Source organism: Ambystoma mexicanum, chromosome 9 (genome assembly GCF_040938575.1).
Source record: "Ambystoma mexicanum isolate Mex_15411 chromosome 9, UKY_AmexF1_1, whole genome shotgun sequence".
In the NCBI taxonomy this organism is placed as follows: Eukaryota; Metazoa; Chordata; class Amphibia; order Caudata; family Ambystomatidae; genus Ambystoma; species Ambystoma mexicanum.
This window is the reverse complement of record NC_090931.1, coordinates 1,214,916,662-1,214,931,410: the sequence shown is the minus strand read 5'-3', so window position 1 is coordinate 1,214,931,410 and position 14,749 is coordinate 1,214,916,662. Positions and strand designations below refer to the sequence as shown.

The following is a 14,749-nucleotide window of genomic DNA, read 5'->3' as shown; positions in this document are numbered from 1 at the left end:
AGATAGAGGAATTTGTTGAGGTCAATACGGCATCTGATATTGCGGCCAATGTGGTATGGGATGCCTTCAAGGCTTTTATCCGGGGTGCCCTTATAGCTGAGGCGGCAAATAAGAGGCGACAGAGAACTGCTGTAAGTGACTCCAATCAAGCAATCCTACTAAGTCAGTGCCTTGTCTGGGATGCCCAAGGGAAGCCCTTATTTATATATTTTTATGGCAAGTTATAATCTGAATGATGAACCCTTGTATAACAGCCCTCTCTTAGAATCCCCCTGACCCCACTGAGCCAAGAAGTAGATTTGTTTTGCTACTTTAAAAGGTTTATTTGAAAAATTAAACAATATATATATATATCACACTTTTATAATAAATTAATAATTGATATCACACTTATGAATATAATGTTGATCAACAATGGGTAATCTGACACTAGCACACCTCTTTACAATCAATGAGGAGTTGGTATAGGATGGATAAGGCAGCAAAATACTTTTATGGTTTCAAGGGAAAAGCAATGAGGAATGAAATGCAGTACAGAAATAACTTGATATGATTTTAGCAAAAGATAATATAATCACTTTTTCTCTGGCAATTCACCCCCCCCCCCCCATGCAATGTAAGAAATGGAAGGAGGAGCACAAAGTTCTCAGGAATGCAATCAAATGCAATACGAAACTCAGTTCCCCCCCAGCAAGCTTAGAGGAAAACAGGTAGAAGTTTGAAACACAGGCAAATTACTTTAATGTGGTTTGCAAGGAAGTGAAAAGGTGCTAAAATTGCTTTTAATTCCCTCTACAGGTTCAGGGTAGGTGATGGCTACCTTATATCAGTTCAGGCTCACTTTAGCAATGCTCTGTGAGTAACTAGCAGGTTAAACGAATTTTAGCAAAGGAAAGCAAGGAGCTGCTGACTTTTTTACTGGAGAAGAAATCGGGCCAAATCGCGGTAAAATTTGTGAGTGCGTGAATCCTGATTACGGCAAGTACAAGGAGTAACAAGTCGGTTTTAGGTTCGTTGGAAAGCCTAGAATCTTAGCTTTTAAATGGAAGTTAAACCACGTTCCTGGGACAAACGGTTCCAGAGATACGGACGATTTAGTAATGGTAGTTATACGGATTTAAAGTAAAACTCAAAATGACAGGTGACAGTTTGCAGCTTTAGAATGACAGATGACAGCTCGCAGCTTTAGAATGACAGATGACAGGATTACTAGGAGGCAGTTCTACTTAGGTTAAAATAGTTTGCATTAGATTATTTTAACTAAGGGATTGGGTTTCGCACAGTTCTGGCAGTACTCACACTATATTTTTTGAAGGACTGGGCCTCATCACGGATCGGGTCAACTGGACTGGACTTCGGGCGGTTCTGCTCACAGCGTCTGGGTCAGCTCTGCTCTGCACCGGTTCTCTGGATCGGGTTTTGCCTTCTCTAGGCACAGCACGGCTCCTGGTTCTGGATGTTTCTGTCACAGGGTTCTAGGCCAGAATCAAACAGCTCACCCCGGCTATTTGAAGAGTTCAGTTGCAAAAGATTTTGAGGCCTGCTGACAAATACTTTTGCTTGCAGTGGGCCTTCTTGGTTCAAAGTTCTGTAGTCTCTGTTTAGCTTGGAAGTCTAAGTGTTGGATCTCTGGATGTGAAGTCGTCGGTCAGCACGCTCCGCAGCAAATGGAATTCAAACCCTATCTGTCCTGCACTGTCTGCTTTTATGTGTTTAGAAAGTGGGTGGAGAGGCTAGCTTCACTAAGCCTGCCCCTCTCTTAATTGGATAGGTCAATAGATTCTTTGGTCCCTGATTTAGGAAGGGATAGTGTGTCAGAGTGATGTCATTTTTATGACCTACAGAAATGACACTCCCCTGGTCAATGTGCACACAAATCTATTTCTGATCTAAATACATATTTCCCAGGTACACAAGTGGTTGACATTACATGTACATATTACACATTGCTTAAGGTAGTCTCTGTTCCGACTCTGGCGTTTCTAGGAGCTTGGATTCAAAAATGGCAATTTATTTTCGATTTTAGTGGGTTTTGCAACATTTGTTTTTCATCAAAACTTATACAAATGTACACCCCCCTTCTACACATATCCCAGTAAATTTCCAGGTCGCTATCTTAAATACTGTGTCTGCAACATTCATAATTAGTAGGGTTTTGCACCAGAACATCACACAAATTGGAGTTTGGTCTTGAATTGTGGGCACAGTTTTCATTTTAAGGATCCCCAAATTGTACATTTCTGTCATCTGGTTACAAAGAGTTATCAGTATTTTTATGAAACATATATTTGCCTTCAATTCAACTCCCCAAGGTGTTTGTGTCCGCCTCCAGAAGCTTGGGTTGTTCAGGAAACACATGTCTCTCCTTGCTGGCAGAGGGCTGTTGACAGGAAACACTCAAAATTAACATACCCCATTCAAGGGGAAGAGTCTTTTGTGTGGGCTCCAGCAAGCTGAAGGAAAACCCCTCCTTCTCACTCAGAAGGGCCATGTGATATCCTGCCTCCTGGTGTGGGAATCTCTGAGGTGTTAAGGTTTCCCAGCCTCTTGGCCTCTGGGAACAGCAGGTGGCTAAGATTTTTAATTAACCAACAGGCTTTGAAGTCCAGCGGAGTCATGTCCCTTTGACAGCTATTGAACTCAGTTCTCCTGTCAGAGTTTAGACTGCTAGCGCCGCCTTGTGGAATTTGTCGGTACTGCATCCATTTAGCAGTTGTCTTGAATTTGACAGGAGATTTTTGCTATTGTTTTGATAGGCATCCTTACATTAGAGTGGTTATGTGGACCCCCCCTCCCCTACAAGAAGGTTGAATCTTTAGAGCGGTCTTGTGCCCATGATTTCAGCAACTTTTTGACATCAGTAAAACGGAATTTTGAACAAAGGTCTCCGGTATTAGCTATCTTGCAATGTTTGAACTTGACATTTGGAGCTTGCCCTCAAAGAAACAGAGGTGATTTAAAAGCACTTTTGCTCTGACAGGTGCTGCTATTTTTCCTTTGGCACCACCTTTCACCCCTGGTGCTTTTGGTATGCGCACAACTGCGCGGTTCTCCTGGACTCTGGGATGGAATGATGGGCGGCGGCAGCTCATCCCCACATCTACCCAGTCTATTGATTCAGCACTGCGCGGTTCTCCTGGACTCTGGGATGGAATGATGGGCGGCGACAGCTCATCCCCGCCTCTACCCAGTCTATTGATTCAGCATGGGTCAAAACCCTTCACACTGCTTTGGTGGAAACACTGGAGGCTGAATGCAACAGGTGATTAAGGAGATGGAAAATCATAAAGATCTGGCAATATTAAAAGCCTCTAGAACCGCGAGAGCCAAGTTAAATTTACTTCTAACTAAAAAAGCAGAGAAATCCCTGTTAGATCTACGCGAGTCCTACTACATCAAAGCAAACAAGGCGGATAGACTATTGGCGCAGCAATTACGCCAGAAGATCACCGCACAGACTATACTATCGATCAAACTCCCGGATGGGGGTATAGTCACAGAACCGCCACAAATAATATCTGTAACGCTCACCTGATTCCCACGGAGGCGCTGACCCGTTCTGGACTGCTACAACTTCTTCCACGGTAAAGCGTAGTGCTTGGAAGATGGACTGGACCCCCAAACCTCGTCTGTCTGGCCCGTAGAATAATCCTTCTGTAGATGGGAAAAGGGAGTTGACTGTCTGCTAGATTGTGTGAGAGATTCCCCCCTTTTTCCCCTTCTCTCCCTCCTCGAACCCTAGCTGTGCCTTCCGCAGACTCTAACCTTAATTTCTGTAAGGACGAGCTCTCCATCCTGCTTCTGACGCAGGGGCGCGTAGATTTCCAGTTAATTCACTGGATCTCGGATTTGGCGAGGGTTCGATGTCTGCTTGCCTTTACCAAAATGCTGCCGTAAGTATATAGTTCAAAAGATCAAGTCTTATTTGTCCCTTGGCCTTTGTTTAATTTTCAGGGACTAGGTGAGGAATCCGTGTGGAGGAATGGATTCGCCGAGGTAAGCTCAGGTGAGTACTTTTAATGAAGGTGTGCCGTAGTGGTTTGCTCCGACACCTTAATGAGTGTGTCTTATTTCCCTATAGGGGCCAGGGTACGGAAAAGCCAGAAAAGCAGCTCCGACCCGAAAAGGGAACTGAGGTCCCAACAAAATTCAGGTAAGACTTAAGGTGAGTAATCTGTCCTTTTGCAATTAGTTCGTTGCTCACCTTGTTGTGTCCTTTTTCTCTGTAGGTCTTGAATGCGACCGATGTCGCCTATGGGCGCTGAAAAGGTTGCCGGCGCCACGTGAAGGTAAGTGGAAGCGGCGCGGCAGCGTGAGAAGCAGAGCGCTTCTAACTATTGTCTTTCTTTTCCGTAGGTGCTGGGATGCGGTCGATGTCGCCTATGACCGCTGAAGAGCTAGACAGCGCCACGTGAAGATAAAAACCTAGAAATTTGACTTCCGTGACATGGAAAACACATTTTTCAAGTTTAGCAAATAGTTTGTGTTGGCGCAATTTCTCGAGGACTGCCCTGACATGGTTTCGATGATCAGATTCTGAAGAGGAGTATACAAGAATGTCATCAATGTATACGATAACACAAACATCGATGAGTTCCCTGAGGACATCGTTCATGAAATATTGGAAGGCAGCCGGTGCATTGCACAGTCCAAAAGGCATAACTTGGTACTCGAACAACCCATATTTAGTGCGGAAGGCAGTTTTCCATTCATCGCCTTCTTTGATTCGCACTAGATGGTAAGCCCCCCAGAGATCTAGCTTGGTGTATATGCAGGCATCTTTCACTTGGTCAAGGAGTTCAGGGATCAAAGGCAAAGGGTATCTGTTTTTGACAGTTATCTGGTTCAGTGCGCGGTAGTCTATACAGGTTCTGAGATCGCTTTCTTTTTTTGGTACGAAGAATAAAGCCGAGGATGCAGGAAACCTAGACGGGCGAATAAAACCATTGGCTAAGTACTGGTCCAGATATTGTCTTAAATGAAGATTCTCAGGCTCGGTAAGGGCATAGATCCTGCTGCAAGGGGGTGTTGCACCGGGTAGTAGATCTATCTGGCAATCGTATGACCTGTGGGGCGGTAGAGTATTGGCCTGTTCCTTTTGGAAGACGTCTTGAAACTCTTGGTACTCTGGCGGTATTTGCAAACTGACAGGGGTTACGGTAGCTAGGCCAATGCTTGTATTTCGTGGATAGCAGGTTTGTACACACTCTGGAAAGGTTATCCTCTTTGCTCGCCAATCAATTTGAGGATTGTGTGTTTCCAACCAAGGGATTCCTAGAATTACTTGAAATTGCGGAGCCTTGATTACGTCAAACACCATTGCCTCCCGATGCCCGTCTTGACCCAGCAATGTCACTTCCGTGGTGGAGTGAGTTACCGGCCCAGAGGCGATTTCGGTTCCATCCACAGTGGTGATGACATCTTTATTGGTTTTAGGGCAAAGAGGGAGGTTCATCCTAGAAGCCAATTCACGATCCACGTAGTTTCCTATGGCCCCACTATCGATGTATGCCTTAATTGCATGCAACCGTTCAGGCTGCTTTGGATTTACGAGGACCATTGGCATGGTGAAGTGCGAGGTCAAAGAGTTGGTTTTTAAGCTCGGCAAGCGGATCTCTACGCTTGTCAGGCGTGGTCGTTTCCCGGCTCAGATTCTACAAGATCTTTATCCGTGGCTCCTACCGCCTTTTTGGGCGGTTTTACAGGGCAGTCTCGTAAGAAGTGTCCTAAAGTTCCACAGTAGAGGCACAATTGCATTTGCCGTCTTCTTTCACGCTCCCTTTGGGTCAAAGGTCCCTTGACTACTCCAATCTGCATAGGTTCAGTAGCATCGACACCCTTGGGGTGAACCTGGGCTTTGGCAAAAACCCGGGTTTCAAACCTGGACCGATCTGCTTTTCGGTTTTGAAGCCTGTGATCCAGTTGGACCACTAAGTCAATATAGTCCGAGCAGTCCTGGGGTGGATTTACGACCTGGGCCAAGACATCTTTAAGTTCTCCACGTAGACCTCGATGGAATAGCGTAATTCTCTTATCCTCGGGCCATCTTGTTTCCACAACTAACCTATTGAAGGTCGCAATATAAGCTAAGAGGTCCAGATTACCCTGTCGTAGAGATAGGAGTTCGTTGTCCAGGACCTGTCCCTGAGAATGCCTCGCAAAAAGTCTTTCCATACTTGTCTGGAAGGCTTGAAAGTTCTGAAGGATCGGGTCGTCTTGAGTAACCAATAGGATTGACCAATCAGCTGCGCTGCCGCTGAGATAAGAAAGTACAAAGGCTACCTTGGTTTGGTCAGTCGGGAAGGCCCCAGGTCTGCAGAGGAAATGCAATCGGCATTGATTCATAAATACTGCAAATCTTTTGGGATCTCCAGCAAAACGTTCAGGCGAAGCCAGTGGCACGTTTCCAGGTAGATTGATTTGCACTGGATTAGTTGACGCCACGGGGGTGAAACTACCCCCTGAACTTGGTAGAGGAGTTTGACCAGTTTGACTCTGCAACAGCTGGCGGACAAGATCATCAGTTCGTTCCTTTGACACACTTAACTCCCTCCTGAGGGCATTCGTCTCCTGGCGAGCGGAATGAACTTCGGCCCGTAATTCCCCTAATAGCTGGGCCAGCTGGTCTGTCTCAGAAGTTTCCATGGCGCCTGGGTAGGAAGTTATTGGTAGGCTTTGCGTTCTGTAACGCTCACCTGATTCCCACGGAGGCGCCGACCCGTTCTGGACTGCTACAACTTCTTCCACGGTAAAGCGTAGTGCTTGGAAGATGGACTAGACTGGACCCCCAAACCTCGTCTGTCTGGCCCGTAGAATAATCCTTCTGTAGATGGGAGAAGGGAGTTAACTGTCTGCTAGATTGTGTGTGAGATTCCCCCCCCTTTTTCCCCTTCTCACCCTCCTCGAACCCTAGCTGTGCCTTCCGCAGACTCTCACCCTAATTTCTGTAAGGACGAGCTCTCCATCCTGCTTCTGACGCAGGGGCGCGTAGATTTCCAGTTACTTCACTGGATCTCGGATTTGGCAAGGGTTCGATGTCTGCTTGCCTTTACCAAAATGCTGCCGTAAGTATATAGTTCAAAAGATCAAGTCTTATTTGTCCCTTGGCCTTTGTTTAATTTTCAGGGACTAGGTGAGGAATCTGTGTGGAGGAATGGATTCGCCGAGGTAAGCTCAGGTGAGTACTTTTAATGAAGGTGTGCCGTAGTGGTTTGCTCCGACACCTTAATGAGTGTATCTTATTTCCCCATAGGGGCTGGGGTACGGAAAAGCCAGAAAAGCCGCTCCGACCCAAAAAAGGAACTGAGGTCCCAACAACATTCAGGTAAGACTTAAGGTGAGTAATCTGTCCTTTTGCAATTAGTTTGTTGCTCACCTTGTTTTGTCCTTTTTCTCCGTAGGTCTTGAATGCGACCGATGTCGCCTATGGGCGCTGAAAAGGTTGCCGGCGCCACGTGAAGATAAGTGGAAGCGGCGCGGCAGCGTGAGAAGCGGAGCGCTTCTAACTATTGTCTTTCTTTTCCGTAGGTGCTGGGATGCGGCCGATGTCGCCTATGAACGCTGAAGAGCTAGACAGCACCACGTGAAGGTAAGTGGAAGCGGCGCTGCAGCGAGCAATGAGATGCGTTTCTAACCATTTACTTTCTTTTGCAGGATCGACGAAGTGAAGAATCCGGATGCTGGATGAAGGTAGGTAATGTCCTAATGCTTGCCTTTCTCTCCTTGCAGGTGTTCCAGGTTCTGGCGGGCGTGGCAGGAGCCAGGATGCAGGAGCCGACTCGGTGAGCGTCCTGCTGCAGATGCAGAATAACGCGAAGCACGTGTGGCCATCCGGGCGTGGTTTAAATAGCCTTGGAAGAGCTTCAGGTGAGTGTTCTTCCACTGGCCCCACCCGAGTAAGAAAAGAGTTCCTGAAAGAAAATAGTTCCTCCCCAGCCTTAGTTGGCTTGGAGCTTCAGACAGCATGGTCTGCCTCAGGTGAGTATGCAGCATGGTCTGCCTCAGGTGAGTTCACCCAAGCATTACCATATGTTCTGCCATGATGAGCCTGGCGCCTATGGCGCCAGGACAGATGCCTTTTATGAGCCTGGCGCCAAAGGCGCCAGGACAAGGTCCAAAGAGACCCTATAGGGGTTTGCTGGGTCCTGCTTGGTGAGTATTAAGTCTGCTTCCGGGGACGCTGGGCCTGACCTGGCTCCTCGGGAGCAGGCATCATGACAATATCGCAATTCCATTTACTCACATCTCTACCATACGGAAGAACCATAGGAAAGACTACAAACACAGTATCTTCAGACAGTGTAGCTCCCTCAGATCTCAGAGTGGGCCTCCTTTGGAAAAAGAAATTTCATCTAAAGAGGTAATGACCATTATTAAGTGACTTCCCCTTAATAAGTCCCCAGGACCCGACTGGTTCTCTGCATATTTTTAAAGATGTTCAGTGGTGTTCTTGCTCCAAGGTGAACATATCTTTATAATTCGTTTTTGTGCTCGGGGAGTATTTCCTCTTCTATGGAGGAAGCAAAGATTCTTCTTCTTCCGAAACCAGGGAAGGGCCCCGGGCGCTGTGGTCGTATCGACCTATCGCCTTAATTAACCTTGATGCCAAGATATATTAAAAAATTCTGGCTATTAGAATGTAGGATTTGCTTCCGGCAATTATATCCCCGGACCAGTCGGGGTTTATAAAAAATCATCAGATTCATGACAAGGTGTGCTGGGTATACCATGTCTTGGAAAAAGTGGCTCTGAGACCCAGCACTTCTATTATCATTGGATGCCGAAAAGGCTTTTGACCGGGCAGAGTTATCATTCCTCGTCCAGGTTTTGGCTAAAATGGGTTTTGGTTAACAATTTATAGGAAGGATCAAAGTTAACTATAATTTTACAGTGGCCCGGCTGTTAATAAATTGACAGCTTTCTTCCCCGATTTCTTTGCAGCGAAGAACAAAACAGGGCTGTCCTATATCGCCTCTGTTTTATTACATTGCTCTTGAGCCCTTTCTCGCACAAATTGGACAAACGCAGGATATACACAGTATATTTGTTGGGGGGATCGAACATAAAATCATGGCGTACGCTGATGATATGCTATTGGCAGTCTTGGAACCAGTGATATCCTTAGCTGGAAGGAATTGGAGCAGTATGGTTTGGTGACATGTCTAAAAGTTAATTTGAATAAATCAGACATTTAAAACTTTTCTTTGTCCCCCTCGACTGTTTCTGCTTTACGAACACATACTAAACTTGGATGGGCACAGGGAAGTATCATAGTGTTGGGAGTTAAGATAACACCTAATTTGGAAGATCTTTTTGAGGCAAATTTTCTCACCTTGCTGAAAAAAATGGAGTCAATTTGGAAACTGGGGCCTTTGATGATTTCATGGTTGGGGCAGATGAATGCTATAAAGATGACTATTCTTCCTAAAGTCTTATACTTCTTTCAGACACTCCCGATCCGAATCCCAATGGTATTTTTTAAAACATTGCGTAGCATATTATCTGAATATGTCTGGAACAATAAGCCTCCGAGAGTGGTTTATGAAAATGGCTCCTACTGTAAGAGGAGGATTAGTGCTCCCAGATTTATATACATTTTACCAGGCAGCTCAGCTTAGAATTGTTAAGGACTGGTGGGGTACGAACGAAGGTAAATACTGGCTGCAGATGGATCAGGCTCTGGGGGGGTCAAAGTTAGGGGAAATTCTGTGGCATGAAAAAGAAAATTGCCACCCTAATATTCATAAGAGCAAAATAATGCATCTCGTTGAAGATGTCTGTAATGAGGCGGCAAAAAAGGCATAATCTGACGACATTCTGACGACATTCCCCTACCCTCTTACTCCGATATTTTCAAACCCAGAGTTTGCTCTGGGCTGTGACCATAGGGCATTTTCAAATGGATTGTGTCCTCCAACGTATTCCACATCTTTGACATGTAATGTCCACAGCTGTGCGCTTCAAAAACTTTTTTTCGGAAGAGGGCGTCCTGCATCGATGACGTCGGGTTGAGGTCCCTCGAAGGCCTCCGCGACGTCACCGGATGTTATAAATAGGATGCACGGCACCCGTAGCCTCAGTTCTGTTTTTTCTGAAAACGTATTTGCTTCGAGAACTCGTCGCGCCTTGTATGTTTCATGTAGAGATGTTGTCTTCTTCGACCCCTCTGACTCTGCCGTCTGGCTTCAAGACTTGCCGGGACTGAAAGTCTAAAATGTCGATCACAGACCTGCATCGCATTTTTTTGTGGTGCTTGGGCGAGAGTCACGACACCGACGACTGTTCAAAATGCCAGTCGCTGACTGCCAAGGCCTTTCGGGAGCGTAAGGGGAAGCTTCAGGTGGGTAGAGGTTCTAAACCCAGTAAGTCCTGAAAATCGAAATCCAAAGGGGTGTCCACCGACGACTCGAAGGGCAACCCTCTGCATCGGGAGGAGGCTCAGGGTTCTCGGTTTCTGAGTGGTTCCCGCCATTCTTCTTACTCGTCGCGGCATTCTGGGAAGCGCTGTAACCGGTCACCTTCCCCGTCCTCCTCCTCGGATGGCGCCGCAAGGAAAGTGGCATGCCTGACGAAGTCCTTGACTCCGGAGGAATGGGCTGCCTTTAAGGAGCAGATGTTGGTGATTTTTTCAATCGCAGGGCACGGTTCCGGTCGCGCCTTCTGATGAAGCTGGCAAGGAACGGTCTTGTACCGTGACTCGCACGCCTTCGGCCTCGGGTCCGCGACGCTACTCGCATCGGGACCCTTCGAGGGCCTGTTCGGACATGGCTTTGAATAGTCGCAAGAGACGTGCTTCCAGGTCTCAGTCCTCTTCCCCAGCGAGACCGATGCAACCTGCTAAAGGCTCAAAGCCTATGTGGACGCCTTTGGCGCCCTCGACGCCTTTGTGGATTTTTGCCCGAAAATTACAGTTGGAGTTCCCTGATCTCGTGAATACTCCAAGGAAGGCTACTGCTAAGTCTGTGAGGCCAGTGGTAGACTCCAGGCCCTCTTCTGTCCCCAGGCCAGGGTTTTACCTCCCTCTGGACGACATATATGAGGAGGAAGAAAGATCTGACTTTGAGGACTCTGCTGAGCATAATGTGGCGCATGTCTTTTCTGGAGACAGTCAATTGGAGGAGTTAAGGCAAACACTTCATGATGCCAGTGGGTTGGACACTTCTCCGGAAGTGCAATTTGGCAGGCCTGAGCCTGGGGCTCATGCTGAGTTGTCATACAGGCGGCTCATGGCTAGAGTCACGGAGTATCTGGGCTGCTCCAGTCCTGAAGATTTTGTACAAGATGATCTTACAGACTTTTTAGATCAAGGTCCGTCCTCTGACCCGCTGTTACCTTTTCTTCTCACTTTACAGGAAAGGGTGGCGGCTGCTTGGCAGTCACCGGAATCTCTTCCGACTGTTAACAAATCATTGACAAAGAATACTGCCCTTCCGTTAGTGACCCCAGCTACTTATCCACTCACCCCACCCCCGGGAGTTTGGGGGTTCAGGCGGCTACGGCCACCTCGAGGCAGGCGGCGTACCCTGCCATCCCTCCTGATAGGGATGACAAACACTTCGACGGTTGGGCTTGCAAGGTATTTTCTGCGGGGAGTATGGCATTGAAATCAGCCAACTCCACTTGTGCCTTAGCAAGGGTTTCACACACTCTGTGGAACTGTTTCTCTAGAAGCTGAGCACATTCTCGAGGGGGAAGAAAGGGATGGGTTCCTTGCTCTCGTGTAAGATGGCAAGAATGCCATGTGCGAATCCCTTCAGTATGGTTTAGATACGGTTGACCGTGTTAGCCGGTCCATGGCGGCGAGCACAGTTATACGCAGGTTTGCCTGGTTGCGGAAGTCGGGTTTTGCCCCGGATGTGCAAGCCCTTCTTTTGAATATGCTCTTTGATGACGCACATTTGTTTGGCAACAAGGCTGACAAGAGCCTTGAGAGGTTGCAGACCTCGAAAGCTGCGGCAAAATCTTAAGCGTAGCTGTGCGTCAACCTCTGCCTTTTCGTCCTAGGGGACATCAGTGGAGGGGAGGTTCTTTTTGTTACTACTCCTCCTTTTGTAGAACGAGAGGGACCGCCGGTCAAAGGGGTCATCGAAAAAGTACCTGTGGTGGTCAGGGAAATATAGGTGCCAAGGCCGCTCAGCAGCTGCCTCTTTGTCTTCAGGCACTCCCGCAGCCGCTCCAAAACAGTCCTGAGGCCATGTCCCATGGTTGACCGGTTGTGGGCAGACTCTCTCAGCATCTCGAAGAGTGGCGAGCCATTACTTTGGATGCGTGGGTTCTGGATACTATAGCCCACAGCTACTGCCTTCCCTTCCTAAAGCAGCATCTCGCCAATCCACCGGGGAATTTCTCTTTGAAGCTTCCGGATCCGCTCCTTGTGCAGGAAATCCTGACCCTGCTGGGGAAGGGTGCTATAGAACTGGTGCCTGTAGCGGAGAGGAACAAGGGTTGGTATTCCCCTTATTTTTTGATCCCAAAGAAAGACGGAGGATTGAGACTCATCCTGGACTTGCGTTGGTTGAACAAACTTCTCGGGAAGGACAGGTTCAAGATGGTCACTCTTTCTCAAGTCCTCCAGGCCCTTCAACTTCAGGATTGCTTGATGTCTCTGGACCTACAAGATGCTTACATTCATGTGCCGATTCATTCAAAGCACAAGAAGTACCTGAGGTTTGCGGCTGGTGACTCGCACTTTCAGGTCCTGCCCTTCGGATTGACTTCTGCCCGAGGGTTTTCACCAAGCTAATGGTGGTGGTGGCAGCGTATCTCAGGCTGGGGGGGGTTCACGTCTACCCCTACCTGGACGACTGGCTGATCCGTGCGTGCTCTCCCGAGCAAGCATTGGCTCACCTCGTTCTCCCCTGCCGCTCCGTCCACAGGCTGGGCTTCTCCCTCAATTTCAAGAAGTCGCATCTGACACCTTCCCAACAGCTCCAGTACAACAGGGCTGTGTTGGACACGTCCTTGGGGAAGTGCTCGCCTCCCAAGGTGAGGGCTCATCACATTGTGCATATGGTGGACAAGTTTCAACGTGCCCAGAGTCTCCTGGTTTTTGAATTCTTAAGGTTGCTCGGTCTCATGGCATCCTGCATTTTTCTGGCTGAGGATGAGATGGGATCCTGCAATGGGTCCTCAAGATGCAGTGGTCGCAGTTCTCAGGCAAGATGTCGGATCCTGTTCAGATTCCACTCTCGGTCTCCCAGGATCTTCTGTGGTGGGCCAACAAAGGGACCCTGATGAGGGGGGAGCCGTTTTGGCAACCGTGGCCGAAGGTGACTTTAGTGACGATGCTTCCCTCACAGGATGGGCGCTCATGCCAACGACTTGACTGCCAGCGGTCGTTGGTCTCCGTCGGAGTCCAAACTCTACATCAGTCTGTTAGAGCTGCGGGCCATCAGGCTGGCCCTGAAGGCTTTTCTGATGTCTGTGCAGGGGAAGAGTGCCCTGATCATGACGGACAACACAGTGGCCATGCATTACCTAATAAAAAAGGAGGGGGGGTAGGGTCACTCCGGTTGTGCAGAGAGGCAATGCAGCTCTGGTTCTGGGCCATTCAGCAGGGAATTTTGATCTTGGCAGTTCAACTGGCTGGAGACGAAAATGTGGCGGTGGACGCTCTGAGCAGGCAGAGCACGGTCTCTCACATGTGGGAGTTGGCTCAGGAAGTCCTTCAGGAGATCTTTGCCCTTTGGGGAACCCCACAAGTGGATCTCTTCGCCACCAGTGCCAACCCGTCATTCCTCAAGTGTTGTGGAGATTACGGAGGTTCGGTTCCCACATGATCCTCATTGCTCCGAATTGGGCCAGGAGAGCGTGGTACCCGGACCTTCTAGAAATGTCCATCTGCCCTCGTTGCCGTCTTCCATGGTACGACGTCCATTCATCGTGTTTTCTTTTTCGCAGCACATTTTGTTTTACTGCAAAACAACCCATCGAAAAATATGGGGGGGTGGGTAGAGGGATATAAGGTTTCTGGGTATTTCGGGACTAGATTAAAAATCTGTGGTAAGGGAGGTTGGTGGGGGGACCCCCCCCTCCACCCAAGGGAAAATGCATGGGTTTTGCAGCAAAAACCAATGAGAGAGAGAGACAGAGAGACAGAGAGAGAGAGAGAGAGAGAGAGAGAGAGAGATCGATATCGATCTCAGAACTCTCAACCTTCACGATTGGTTTCTGAAAGGTTGCGGTATAAGGATTGGGACCTCCCGGATGATGTGATGGAGGTGTTACTTTCAGCCAGGAGGCCAGCAACAAACTCCCTTTACTGTTGGCGTAGGTTTTATGACTAGTGCAGAGGACAAAATGTTAATCCTTTTCAGTGCTCCATTCCTATGGTTTTGTCTTTCTTACTTGAAGGCCCCTGTGGGCCAAAGACAAAGAACGTAGGTACCATTAAGGGTTACCTGGCAGCGCTGTCTATATTTAAGCGCTCGTCTGATGAATGTTCTTACTTTAAGATTCCTTTGATTTCTCAATTTCTTAAAGGACTGACTAATGTGTTCCCGCCGTCCCCTTTCCAGGTGCCGGTTTGGGCTTTGGTTTTGAAATTTCTAATGGGTGCTCCATTTAAACCTTTGCATTATTGTCCTTCAAGACAGTGTTCTTGGTTGCAGTTACTTCTGCTCGCAGAGTGAGTGAATTGCAGGCACTTTGCCTTTACTGTGTTCCACAAGGACAGGGTGGTACTAAGGGTATGTCCTTCCTTTCTAACTAAGGTAGTATCTGAATTTCATTTGAGCCAGAAGGTGGTTCT

General features: G+C 47.9%; 1 protein-coding gene across 10 annotated transcripts in view; it reads left to right on the top strand.

Annotated features, from left to right (window-relative positions):
* The window catches only part of R3HDM1 (R3H domain containing 1), a 1,943,510-nt gene that overhangs the window by 1,861,285 nt on the left and 67,476 nt on the right, over positions 1–14,749 (top strand). The window lies entirely within an intron of this gene.